The following is a 14,666-nucleotide window of genomic DNA, read 5'->3' on the forward strand; positions in this document are numbered from 1 at the left end:
CCCAGTGCTAGCAGAGTCTGGGAAGAACCCTGAGGAGGATGGCAAAGTAAGGTGGCCAGGTGAAGATAGAGAAATGTCCCCAAGAAACACTGAAGAGAGACCTTATCAGTGCCCACATTCCCCAGAGTAAGGGATGTGATTAGGGGCTACAGGCATGCTGGGGACTGTAGCAAGGAGGAGGAAGGGCAAGTGTGTCAAAAAAAAATGTGGCATTTTGCCTTCAGCTGAGTGGTGAGCCGAAATATGCATTCAAACTGAAAAAGAGCTTGCTATCACCTAGAGGAGCTATTTTGGGTTATGTTCACACCAGTAGGGTCAAGTATGCCCTCCACCTGCCCACACCCAGGCTGCAATGATTCAATGAGTTAGATCAGTTGTGATGACTAAGAGACAGGGGGCAGGACCTGAATTGCCCCCACTGGCCACTTCCGACACAAGCAGTTTAGGTTGAAGAGAGCATAAAAACCAACTAGGCAGAAGGCAGCCAGCATGCCTTGGGAGCCACATAAGAAAGTATCTGTTCTCCTGCCCCTCTTACTTGTGCTGATAGCAAAGGAGCAGGAAAGGGAGGTTGGAAGGAGAGGGAGGATGGAGAAGGAGTGGTGGAGAACAAGTCTAGCCTGCCCTGTAGCAAGGGGAGGGCTTCTGGATTGAAGACTGAAATGTTAACTCGGCTACATTTCCATTTCCATATGGGGTCGGGCTGCAATATGGTTAAGGGAACCCACTATGCAGTAGAAAAAGGGGATTTGATGGAACACAATTGACAGAAGTTTGGAGAAATAAATTAATTCCACATTTGTATGCAGATGAGTTGGCATTAGAGGAATCTATTTCTGGGATGTTTGGAACTTACCATAAGAAGTTACTCTTCCTAGTCCTGATTCAGCTCCCTGTTAAGACCTGGATGTGTTAGTGTTCATAGTGTAGGACTATTGGTATTCTTCTGTATAGGGAAAAGAAATGGATGGTGCTTTCCCAAACTTAATATAATCCACCATCAGTTAGTTACCTTAATAGTTTTCAGAGACTCCAATGCCAATATTTCACCCAAAGGAAAGATGGGGAAGATTGTTTCCCTCTCGGCATTCTCTGGGGACTGTTACCTGAATCAAATAGCTTCCCGGAGGAATGGCCAAATTAAATTAATTTATTTTTTACAGTGTAACAGCACTAATGAGCAAACTTCCTTGCATTTCTAACCATGGAGAACAGCATTGTTAATTTTTTTAAATAAGCCTTATTTGTTAATCATAATTTTAGAATGTTTTTAGTAATGAAATCAGTGATATGCTATGTAGTCAAAAGTGATGATACAAATCTGTGGTTCCCAAACTTTAACATGCATCAGAATCACCTGGAGTGCTTGTTAAAACTCAAGACTTGGTTCTGATTCAGTAGGTCTGCTGTGGGGCCTAAGGATTTACATTTCTCAGAATTTCCCTATGCTGCTGATTTGGGGACTGCCCTTGGAGAACCACGTCTTTGTATATATATGAAAATTCCAAATGGTGACAACACACTGTTAAGGGGTTAAAAACCTGGTTGATTAAATAGAATTATCTCCAAATCCTCACCCCAACTCCCCGCCACCTGGAGAGGTGACCAAGGACACTCCAGACAAATGCACACCCTGGTCTGTTATAAGCCCTGCCCCCAACCCCTGTGCATGTTACTCTCTGCGAGCTGGACCTGACCACATCTGTGTAATCTGCAGGGACTCCTTTTGCCCTGAAAAGTGGATGTAAAAACTCCCTTACTTCGATTTCCTCTTGGTCTTCTAAGGGTAGTGGCAACCCTTTGAACATGAAAATTTGAACTTCAGTAAGATTGTCAAATAAATACAGAGATTGTGTACCAAAGAAAGACTTCATAGACTTGATATGTTGGGACTGCTAAAATCTCACTCTATGAAAACACCACCAAACATTTCCCAACTTGCCAAATGAGTTCTGTCCTTAGAGCCCCCTCATCTCCCTTTCTGCACCACTTCCTGCTCCAGTGCTCAGACCCATTGAAAATGGGCCCTGCAGAAAAGATTTCACAAATCCGCTCTAGCCTTCCTTGGCCCCCATACTTCCTCCATCACGACCTTTGGCCCTCTGGTTAGCACTTGTCTGTTTCTCAGTCTGAGACCCCACGAGACTGGAAGTGCTCAAAGGCACACCCTGTGTCTGTCTCCATTGCTATTGTATCTCTGGCACTTATTTCTGATTCTGGTCCATGGTACCCACTGAATAATTAATAGTTGAAAAAGTGAGAGAATAATGAAGTAAGAGTAAAATACGACCACTTTGAGAGGAATTTGCGTTTTAATAGCTCTGACTAAGCACTTTTCACCTCAATAAACCCTAGGTAGTTCTCAACCCACTGACAATTTTGCGCCCTCAGGACAAATTCTGCAGACGTTTTTGATTGTCACCACTGGGGAGGAGCTACTAACATCTAGGAGGGAAAGTCAGGAATGCCACTAAACATCTTTCAAACGTCCAAGACAGCCATCCATAACAAAGAATTGCCAGGCCCAAATGTCAATAGTGCCAAGGTTGAGAAATTCTGCCCTAGATGAATTTTAGAGAGGGGAGGGGTAGTATCGTAACCCCTGAAATCATATCATTTAGACACTTGGTTAAAGTTGTCCTTATATCCAGAGTTACTTAGTACTGGACCCTGTTCATGGAAATACTTCCCTGATTTCTTTATGAAGACTTTATATAAACGTATTCCACAGTATGCCCTTTTGGGCCTTAAAAGGAAAAAGGCATTTTTATGTGACTTAAAAGATTTTGCTGCAAGTCTATGGACAGAGGTTGTATGTTTATGACCCAGGCTGTATCTGAGGGTCCACTGTACACCTACTATTTGCCTGGCATTCTTCTGGGGTCTGGGAATGCAGCAGTGAGCAAGTCATGCAAGGTGACTCGGGGCAATGACATTCTCATTGGAGGAGAGACAATAAACAAACCAGTGACTCCCACATGATAGCAGAGCTAAGGGCTATGGCCAAATGAAACAGAGGAACATGACAGAGGGGCAAGTTTAGACTGGATGGTCAGAGAAAACTTCATGGGGAGAAGACCTCTAAGCTGAGATCTGAATGGGAAGATCTAAGTGGAGAACAGTACAAGCAAAGGGAATAACTAGGCCAAGGCGCTAGGGTGGAGGTGAGCTTGGCGTGCTAGATGAGCAAGAAGAAGGCTGGCGTAACGGTACCATAATGATGGAGGGACAGTGTACAGGATGGGGCTGGAGGTGTAGGCAGGGGCCGCAGCATGGACACCGTAAAAGGAGTTTGGATTTCATGAAGTACAGTGGGAAGCGGTGGTGTGCAAGGATCTGATTTTCATTTTTAAAGGATCATCCCCAAAACTCTGAGGATGGAATGGGGGACGAATGTAGAAGCAGAGGGTCCAGATGGGAAGCTGTTTAGTTTATCCCGTGGACAGCTGTGGTGGTGTGGACTGGGGAAGTAGCAGAGCATGTGGAGACAAAGTGTGCTGGGATCGGGCAAGGCTGGGCTTATTTTGTGAGCTAATAGGGCAGGCCCTGAAGAGTTAATATAACAATAAAACTCTGTTCATACAAAGTAGGAGGGAGGAGGTCGGGGACCTAGAGAAAGATGAGATGAAAAAGTTGGACTGGTGTCTCAATATTCTCTCTCTAGGGGCTGGCCCCATGGCCGAGTGATTAAGTTCGCACATTCCACTTCAGTGGCCCAGGGTTTCGCCGGTTCGGATCCTGGGTGTGGACATGGCACCACTCATCAGGCCATATTGAGGCGGTGTCCCACATGCCACAACTAGAGGGACCCACAATTAAAATATACAACTATGTACTGGGGGGCTTTGGGGAGAAAAAGCAAAAAAAAAAAAAAATGAGATTGGCAACAGTTGTTAGCTCAGGTGCCAATCTTTAAAAATATATATATATATTATCTCTCTAGCAAAGGGCTTCATGAAAGAAGTACAAGCGGTGTTCTTTGGTCCTTGACAAATGAGATTCAGGGTGAAGGGCATGAAGATTACCTCACCACCAGGAAGACTCTAATGTATATAATATGAAGTCTGGAGGACTAGGGCTGAATCCTGGGGGTATACTGAGTCCTGGTGTCCACTGGGAGATGGCAGAGGATCTGTGGACATGGTCATACTCAGAGGTGGCCCAGAGTCTTTTCTAAAAGCATAAGTGATGTGTTCATAATGATATATAAGACACCTCCTGGGAACTTCCAGAAATGCCTAGGGTATCCTAATTTTTAGGGAATTGAGATCCTGTATCAGCAACTGGGGACAAAGAACCATCAAATGAGTACTAATATTAATGCGGTGTTACTTATACTCACATTTTGGGCAGTCTTGGTGAAATTTGGGTTATATATAGGCTAATATGTTGAGTCAATAGACCTACTTCATTGTCCATATGGATGTACCAGGTCTGCCATTGTCTTGAAAATGATATGATATTCAAGATAATGATGTGTTTTCCCCAGCCCGTGGGACTTCCTCTTTCTAATTTCAGTAGTTGGAGTACTTTTCTTCCACCTTTGAATTCTATTTATGCAGTAAATTTCACTGGTGAAAGTCACGTGCTCACCTTTAGCAGTTGTAGATCTCTAGTAAGGGATGATGATACCAGGAGGTAGGAGGCACACAGGAGGAATTATACATCTAAAGTTGATCGTAGACAATTATTTGATACTTTCGTGGGTTTGTTTGGTCACGTGCTCTAAATATAATGAGCTGTATGAATTTTTGCCTGAAGGAGAAAGTGGAAAAATATGTATCTTAGGAACACTTCCAACTACAAGGCATAACAACAAAATAATCTGACAGTAACTTTGAAAAAAAGAGACAAGTGGTTGCTGGCATTGACTCATCAATCAATGATACCATCAAAGGCAGACTCTATCTTTCTGCATTATTACCTTTAGAGTTGGCTTTTGGTCCTAATGCTTGTCTTGCGCAAGGCAGGAGGAAGGGAGAGAGAGACAGGATGTCAGTTATCGGGAAAGAACAGCTGTCTCAGAAATTCCCATGAATCTTATGCTTGCAACTCGTTTGCCAGAAATGGAACACGTAGCCATTTCCAGTTGCAAGAGAAGCTGGGAAAGGGAGTATTTGGATTTTCAACCTCCACAGTAAGAGAATGAAAGAGTGAAGGGGGTTGGGAATGGTTTTGCGTTAATCAGCCAACAGGGTCTGCCATTCTGACCAAGTGGGAGGTGGAGGAGCGTGTAACCAAGATCCAGATGTAGAACTGTGCCATACCCAGCAGTGGATCTAAAATGCCTGGGGTATGTATTGGATAACGTCTTCTTCTGTCTCTCTTGTCTTTGTACCGTACTGTCTTTAATGCTTCATGTCATACAATATTACCATAACCATATTGAGACCTCTTGTACTGAAGAATTTTTAAGCAACATCACTGTCTATCCAATCACAGTATCCTAATTTAATGCTCCCTTTTCATACACTATGGAGTCTAAGAATGTCTTCATAGGAACTGCCAATTGCTGGCAGACTCAGGCAAGATGTTTTCCTGAAATAAGAATTCTTACATATTCCATGGTTGATGTAAATGCCTATGGTTTGAGATGCCTTCAGCAGGATTGAGAGAGATGGATTAGGAGAAAGAAAACAGGAGAAAATAGTGACCAGGTGGGTGAGCACTTTGGGAAGAAGAGAGCTCTCAGGACTAGCACTTTGAGGGTGTTCTAGAAGGTGGACTCAATAAAGCTCTAAGGAAAGGAATTGAGCCTGAAGAGTAGGATTTTTTTAAGAAAAAAGGAACTATAACTTTTAAAACAAGTCAAAGCATTGAGAATTATTATAGGTAAACTAAAATTTACTTTTTTGTCTTTAAATGTTTAAAATAATTTTAATGAACATCTAATCATAGTATCTGAATACTCACCTGTGTGATTCTCCCTGTCCTATTTCTCCAGATCCAATAGAATCTGCAGCAAGACTCGAACACAAACTAAAACATTTTTATTCCATTTCACAGCTAATGGGAATTAGTTCTTTTTTCAATGACTTTTAATGTATCATTTGGATGCTTCTGGCTGTAAGTAACAGAAAACCAATGAGAAGTGTCTTAAACCCTAAGGGTTTTTATTATCTCACATCTCCAAAATTCTAAAGATCAGGTTGATTCAGCATCTCAACAGTGTCTTTAGGAGCCCAGGCACTTTCCATATTTCTGTGCTGCCACCCACAGCATATTGACTTTCATTCTAGGTCTGTATCCTCATGGTTGCAAGATGGCTGCCACAGTTCCAGCAATCATGCCCTCTCACAACTGCTTCAAAAGGCAGGAGGGAAGAAGGAGGCTCTTCTCATTCATCTCTTTCTTTTTTTGAGTGAGGATTTCCCCAGATGTTCCTTCTGTCTCAATGGCCATAACTGATCCTACCCATGTCATAGCTGAAAGGGATCTATTTTAGAAAAATAAGTGACTGTCATTTGTACCTCTGTTGAGAGAAGCAGCCTCTCTCAAACAGCAGGAACAGGGATGGGAGTGGCTATCGTGCAGTAAACTTTGTGGGACTAGAAAACACAATTGTTTCACTAACAGATTTGGTATCTTCCTTTAGATGTTTCAATAAAAGCGAGTCACATTTCTAAACCTGATTTCCTATCAGAATAGTTCAGGCCCAGATATTTCCTACCTCCTGACAGTAATTCTGGCTGATTAACTGACTTCCCTGAAGAGCTGAGCTGGCTCTCCTGCTAACATGCTTTAGCACTTTAAGGAGTAATGCCCGTATTAAAAAGGAGAATGTGTTCCAGTAACATATTATATTGCCAGAAACATCATTAACAGAGGCCTAAATAATATAAGAGGTCAAGAAAGGGTTTGTGTGTGCGTGTGTAAACCACATTCTGTATTCATACAAAAACAAGTTAATGTTTTTTCTCTGACAAACTACATATAGAAACAAATTTCCAATTGGACCCAAAATATTTGTAGAGGTGCTCCATGTCTCATGGCATTAAAAAAAAGATTCCAGCTTTTATCTTCACAAAATAATGTGGGAATTAGGGAGTTAGTGGATTCTTGTAGAGATCCACTGCAGCATCCTTCAGTGAAACAAAACGTGGTAGTACAGCAGGTAAGCCTTTCAATCACAATATTCAAAAGAGCAGAAATGCCACATTAATCTGTGACTGCATTTAATGGTGGAACCCTTAATTCTGGCTAGCATCGCAATGGAAGAAATCAAAATTGCCTTCCAGCTAACTCAGTTACTTCCAGATTTTAAGTCTGGACTCTTCCCATCCCTCGCCACAGTCACCTTCTCTCTTTTCCCTGAGGGTGAGCTAAGCTCTGGGGGAGGCTCATGTATCACCCTGGCATCCGGCCGAGGTGGCCATGCTGTCTTCTTGAATCGCTTCCCATGACAGGGAGTTTGTTTCATCCCCCAAACCCCACCCCCGCCCCGTCTGGGTTCATGCTCTGGCTTCAGCTGATGATATCTGTGGTCGTTTCCATGGCCTTTGGTTTCAAGGCCCAGCATTTTGTTTCTTCTGTGGCCCAATCATAAGCTTTTTCTGGTCTCCGGCCCTCTCAGCACCGCTGCCTCCCCCACCCCCTCTCCATCCTTCAGGATGGAGCCTGCTTTCCTACCTGAGTGGGGTATGCAGAACTTTCTGAGACAAATTGGCCTATTTGTAAAAATGATGGTGACGCAATTAAGCATAAATATCTAAAAAGAGACTTCTGGCCAGGAGATCTTGCAAAATTCCTAATTTCCTTTCACAAAGTTGCGTGAGAGTTGAGATTGAGAAATCAGCATTGCTTCCAACAGTACTGCTCTGGGAAAGCATGATGAATTCGATCCTCTCTTCTCAGATAAGGCAAAAAAGTCAGAGATAAGATAATGTTGCCTTGGGAAAGACTGTTTGCTTTCAGTAATTTTCCCTCTGGGGAGCCTGACTGGTCTTTGGGGATTTAAAGACAGTGTGGGTTTCTGTGCCAGTGAGCTTTGTGTACAAAGCATTGAGCTTCTGAAATGAAGAGCTGAGAATACTAAGTACCCCAGGTCAAATCAGTGCCACCAGGCCCTGAGTAGCTTGTGGCTTGTGTATTTAAACTGAATTTTCTTGTTAAAAAAAACACAAAACATTGGGGAAAAAAGGCTGATCGATAAAGTTTCACCATAATTTCTAAATGTTTTCCTAGGCAGGTTTCATGCAGGTTAAAGGAAGAGTTTTGAAGGATAGCAATCTACATGTTTGAATATACACTATTGAATGATGACAATCTACATGTTTAAATATACACTATTGAATGATGGCAATCTACATGTTTAAATATACACTATTGAATGATGACAATCTACCTGTCTAAATATACACTATTGAATGATGACAATCTACCTGTCTAAATATACACTATTGAATGATGGCAATCTACATGTTTAAATATACACTATTGAATGATGACAATCTACCTGTTTAAATATACACTATTGAATGATGGCAATCTACATGTTTGAATATACACTATTGAATGATGGCAATCTACATGTTTGAATATACACTATTGAATGATGACAATCTACATGTTTGAATATACACTATTGAATGATGATAATCTACATGTTTGAATATACACTATTGAATGATGGCAATCTACGTGTTTGAATATACACTATTGAATGACGACAATCTACGTGTTTGAATATATACTATTGAATGATGGCAATCTACATGTTTGAATATACACTATTGAATGATGGCAATCTACGTGTTTGAATATACACTATTGAATGATGGCGATCTACATGTTTGAATATACGCTATTGAATGATGACAATCTACGTGTTTGAATATACGCTATTGAATGATGACAATCTACATGTTTAAATATACACTATTGAATGATGACAATCTACATGTTTGAATATATACTGTTGAATGATGGCAATCTGCATGTTTAAATATACACTATTGAATGATGACAATCTACATGTTTGAATATATACTATTGAATGATGGCAATCTACGTGTTTGAATATACACTATTGAATGATGGCAATCTACGTGTTTAAATATACACTATTGAATGATGACAATCTACGTGTTTGAATATATACTATTGAATGATAGCGATCTACATGTCTAAATATACACTATTTTGAAAGTTAAAATTTAAGTTAAGAAATTTTGCATGGATGTAAATCCATCAAGAATTTTTGTGGGGGTGGTGGGGGGGCGGGTTGTTCTTGTCTTGGGCTCTCTTGAAATAAACTTGGGAGGGAGAACTGGGTTGCTGTTTTGGCCTCCAAAATTGATTTACTTTGTGATCCCAAGTGAGTCATCTTACAGGATCTGTGTCTTAGATGAGGCAGAGACCTAGACTTGAAGTTGTATTGGGGAATAAAGCAGACAGGCATATCGTCTGAGTGACGGGAGCTTCCCAGAAGGGCAGTGCTGCAGGAAGAGCAGGTGTGACATTCTTGTGCACTGGTGAACCTGATGTTGACCCATCAGAGCTGGAAGAGGCCTCTTAGACCATCCAGCCTAGCCCTCTCATTTGGCAGATGAGGAACCCAGAGAGGGGAAGATACTTACCAACCCAATGAGTGCAGGGTTAAGTCCATATTTCAGGTTCTTACGGTTGCTGTGAGGTTTTCATTTTCCCCAACGTCTAATTATAAAATAAACAATTTATTTTATGATTAAATGCAAGGTGAGTGTGCTCACAGGCTCAATGCTCTAAAACTCCAGGCTCCTTGTCCTGGAGAACAGAGGGATGACTTAAGGAAACATCCCCAGTGAGTCAGACAGAGAGGCTGCTTTGGGTGTAAATTCTGGTCAACACTGTCGTCCCTAAGAATGGGCCATCTTGGCAGACAGGGCTGCTGCCTTCAAGTAGGAGGTAACCCAAGGAGTGGGACGTGCTCCTTACCACAGAGACTTGACTTGGGAGGGCAGGAGGAAGGAAGCACTGAGTAAGCCAGGCAGGGTGGAGGGTAGGAGCATAGGTCTGCTGGGGGTGCTGAATGTGTGAACAGAGGACTTCACAACAGAGTGATATCAGGCACTTTTTTTGGTTTGTTTTGTTTTCTGGGGCTGCTCTGAAGAGTTTCTTTGAGGGACTCAACTGCCACATTTGAAGCATATAATTATGTGACACCTGACTAGAAAACTGTGTTCTCTATATTAACAAAATGAAGAATAAAAACCACACGATCATCTCAATAGAGCAGAGAAAGCATTTGACAAGATACAGCATCCATTTATGATAAAAACTCCAAATAAAATGGGTATAGAAGGAAAATACCTCAACATAATAAAGGCCATCTATGACAAACCCACAGCTGATGTCATACTTGATGGAGAAAAAGTGAAAGCTGTTCCTCCAAGAACAGGAGCCAGACAAGGATGCCCACTTTCGCCACTCTTATTTAACATAGTATTAGAATTCTTAGCCAGAGCAGTAAGGCAAGAAAAAGAAATAAAAGGGGTCCAAATTGGAAAGGAAGAAGTGAAACTGTCACTATTTGCAGATAACACAATTTTATATGTAGAAAACCCTAAAGAATCCACTAAAAAACTTTAAGAAATAATAAATGAATATGGTAAAGTTGCAGGATACAAATCAACATACAAAAATCGTTTGTTTTTCTATACACTAACATCAAAATAGTAGAAAGAGAAATTAAGAATACTATCCTGCTTACAATTACAACAAAAAGAGTAAAGTACCTAGGAATAAACTTAACCAAAGAGGTGAAAGATCTGTACACTGAAAACTATAAAACATTGTTGAAAGAAATTGAGAAAGACACAAATAAGTGGAAAGATATTCCATGCTCTTGAATTGGAAGAATTAACACAGTTAAAATGTCCACATTTCCTAAAGCAATCTACAGATTCAATACAATCTCTATCAAAGTTCCCACGACATTTTCACAGAAATAGAACAAAGAATCCTAAAATTTATATGGAACAATAAAAGACCCCAAATAACCAAAGGAATCCTGAGGAAAAAGAGCACTCCCTGATTTCAAAATATACTACAAATCTGTAGTAACCAAAACAGCATGTTACTGTCATGAAAACAGACACACAAATCAATGGAACAGAACTGAGAGCCCAGAAATAAACCCACACATCTACAGACAGTTAATTTTCAACAAGGGAGCCAAAAACATACAATGGAGAAAGGAAAGTCTCTTCAATAAATGGTGTTAGGAAAACTAGACAGCCACATGCACAAAAATGAAAGTAGACCATTATCTTTCACCATACGCAAAAATTAACTCGAAATGGGTTAAAGACTTGAATGTAAGACCTGGAACCATAAAAATTCTAGAAGAAAACACAGGCAGTACACTCTTCAACATCAGTCTTAGCAGCATATTTTCAAGTACCATGTCTGACCAGGCAAGGGAAACAATAGAAAAAATAAACAAATGGAATTACGTCAAACTAAAAAGGTTTTGCACAGCAAAAGAAACCATCAACAAAACGAAAAGACAACCTAACAATTGGGAGAAGATATTTGCAAACCATGTATCTGACAAGGAGTTAATATGCAAAATATATGAACAAGTCATACATCTCAACAACAAACAACTAACAACTCAATAAAAAAATGGGCAAAAGATCTGAACAGACATTTCTCCAAAGAAGATATACAGGTGGTAAACAGGCACATGAAAAGATGTTCAACATCAAATCAAAACTACAATGAGATATCACCTCAGAATACTGGTCAGAATGGCTGTAATTAACAAGATAAGAAATAACAAGTGTTGGAGAGGCTGTGGAGAGAAGGGAACCCTCATACACTGCTGATGGGAGTGCAAACTGGTGCAGCCACTATGGAAAACAGTATGGAGATTCCTCAAAAGATTAAGACTAGAACTAACATAATATCCAGCTATTCCACTGCCGAGTTTTTATGCAAAGAACATGAAAACACGAATGTGTAAAGATATATGCACCCCTATGTTCATTGTGGCATTATTCACAATAGTCAAGGCTTGGAAGCAATCTAGGTGCCCATCAAGGGATGAATGGATAAAGAAGATGTGGTATATACACACAATGGAATACTACTCAGCCTTAAAAGAGATGAAAACTTGCCATTTGTAACAACATGGATGGACCTTGATGGTTTTATGCTAAGCGAAATAAGGTAGAGGAAGAAAGTCAAATAGGGTACGATCTCACGCATAAATAGAAGATAAAAACAACAACAAACAAACACATAGAGAGAGAGATTAGAGTGGTGGTTACCAGGGGGGAGGTGGGGAGGGAGGACGGCAAAAGGGGTGATTCGCACATGTGTCTGGTAATGGATGGTAATTAGTCTTTGGGTAGTAAACATGATGTAATCTACACAGAAATTGAAATATAATGATGTACACCTGAAATTTTTATAACATTATAAACCAATGTTACCACAATAAAAATTAAAAAAAAAAATATTGGGCCATCCTTAAAACAAAAAAGAAAATAGTGTTCTCTGAATGAGGAAATCTCAATCCCCCAACTCTGAGTGACAGTAGATGGGTGTGGGTGAAACATCTCATTCTAGGCAGGCTGAAGGTGTAAGGGAGAGAAAAGCAGTGAGGAGGAGGGAGAGAAAGCCAGCAAGAGAGTAGACGAGAAAGGAGGTTGACTCTCCTGAATGAGCATGGCCCTTAGCTGACTTGACTGACAGGTGTGATCCCTGGTGGAAGATTCCAGCTGCTGGGCCAGTGTTGTGATCGAGCTTGGAGGACACAGTCCGAATGGACTCAAACTGGAGCATTCTCTAGAGAGTCCGGGGAGAGCCGGCTATTTCCAAGGAGCCTTTGGGAACGGATGTTGTCTACGGTTCCAAATGACTCCACCCCTAAGATACAGCCCTTTGAGCCCTGAAAAGTCTGGACTGCATAATAAATAATAACAAATAATATTTATTAAGTACTTCCACGGGTACGAAATGTGATGAGCATTTTTTAATGCTGTCTCGTTTGATAAGCACAATAAACTTTGAGTTAAATATTATTATCCTCATTTTATAGGTGAGGAAATTGAGGTTTAGAGATGTTCAAATAATGTCCCAAGATCACCCAGCATATAAGCAATCAGAGATTTCAGTCCAATTCTTATTCTAAATTCCTGTTTTTCATCATTACACTATGCTGCCTTCCACTGGGTGGGTGACGACCTCCTGGGGAGGAAGCAGGGACTTATTCAGTCCAGGGAACACATAATACATTCACAGTGGCCACATATAATAACAGGGACTAAATTCAGGATTCTTTACAGGGTGGGAGGTGGGGACAGAGGTGTGGCAAAGTGAATGGGGACTCTACACACTTGCAATCTGCCCCTGGGATCTGATCTAGGCTCCTCCTTTGAGTTACACCAATTTCATGATTTTTCTAAGTGAACCTGCCCGTTTTGAGCTCAATGTCAGGAATCAGAAACTCTGACCAAATGAGGAGGGGAGAGAGAAAAAGGAGTAGGAAGGAGGGTGGGGGTGGGGGAAGCAGCAGGCACTGAGCATGTCCACTGCAGCCTGAGAGCATTTACTTGTCTGAGGGCTGCATTTCTCTGTGGCTTTTGATTCTTAGCCTCTTATTAGCCTTGGTCTTGCAGAAGTCACAGGGCAGGGCAGGGTCATATGGGAGAGCCCAGGACCAGGGTTCTAGTTAGACCACCAATGTTTGTTGAGGCAGAAAAGGAGACTAGCTGATGTAGGGCAGGTGTGTGTGGATGGTGGGTCCAGGTGGGGAAACAGGATCCGGAGTTGGGGCATCTCTGTGGGCAGGGAGGACCGGGTGGCATGAGGGTCTGGAGCAGGTAGGAGGGGTCTGTGGGTCTATGAGATCATCTCTGTCAAGAGGAGCACAGGTAAGTTTCAGGCAAGTAAGCCAGGCAGGAGCACTTAGGACTCCAACAGAAGTGCCAGACAAGCTTAGGGGTTCTAGATGCCATGTTTTTGGCAAGTTCAGAGCCACCACCAAACTTGGACAGATCACTTCCCGTGACAGAATCCATCTGCTTCCATGCTCTTCTTAGCTGGCTTCCTCTGCTCAGGTTGGGTGGAAAACCTTGCCACGAGAGGGCAGTAGGGAGCCACTGATGCCTTCAGGAAGATGACTGCGGAGAACTGAGTGCTCTGGGGTGGCCCGAAATATCTAGGGAGAAGATTACCTGGGCACAATGACACCGATTCCTCGGCCCCAGAGTGGACAGTCTGATTCTGTAGCCTGGTGGGGGCCGGCAGTCTGCAGTTTTAACACACGACACACGTGATTCTGATTGCCACAGTTCCAGAGCTGGCTTGTGAGAAGGGCTCCCTTAAAGTGTTCAGAATCTTCTATTCACCTCCCTTAAACCAGGACGAGAAATATGATTGTTAGAATAATATCTGTTAAAATGTTTTATTTGGAAAATAGATCATACGACAATGAGTATATAAGTCTACGGTCATTTCAAAGAAGAATAAAGCAAACAGCTGTGCAAACACCTCTTAGGTTAGAAAGTTGCCAGCACCTTCAAAGCCCCTTGTGTGCACCTCTCATCTCACAACCCCTCTCTCTCCCCTGAGATAACCTTAATCCTGAATCACTCCTTTCCTTCTCTTTAAAGCTTAACACCTCTGTTTTTAATCTCTAAATAATATATTATTTAACTCAAGCCGATTTTGAATTT

General features: G+C 41.6%; 1 long non-coding RNA gene across 1 annotated transcript; it reads left to right on the top strand.

Moving 5' to 3' along the window:
- Positions 1–5,005: 5,005 nt before the first annotated feature.
- LOC139075792 (uncharacterized) lies at positions 5,006–11,585 on the top strand. The gene is made up of 2 exons (XR_011526582.1): positions 5,006–5,293; positions 10,091–11,585. It is a non-coding gene; the product is annotated as an uncharacterized lncRNA (long non-coding RNA).
- Positions 11,586–14,666: the final 3,081 nt, after the last annotated feature.

Source organism: Equus przewalskii, chromosome 14, assembly GCF_037783145.1.
Source record: "Equus przewalskii isolate Varuska chromosome 14, EquPr2, whole genome shotgun sequence".
NCBI classification, from domain to species: domain Eukaryota; kingdom Metazoa; phylum Chordata; class Mammalia; order Perissodactyla; family Equidae; genus Equus; species Equus przewalskii.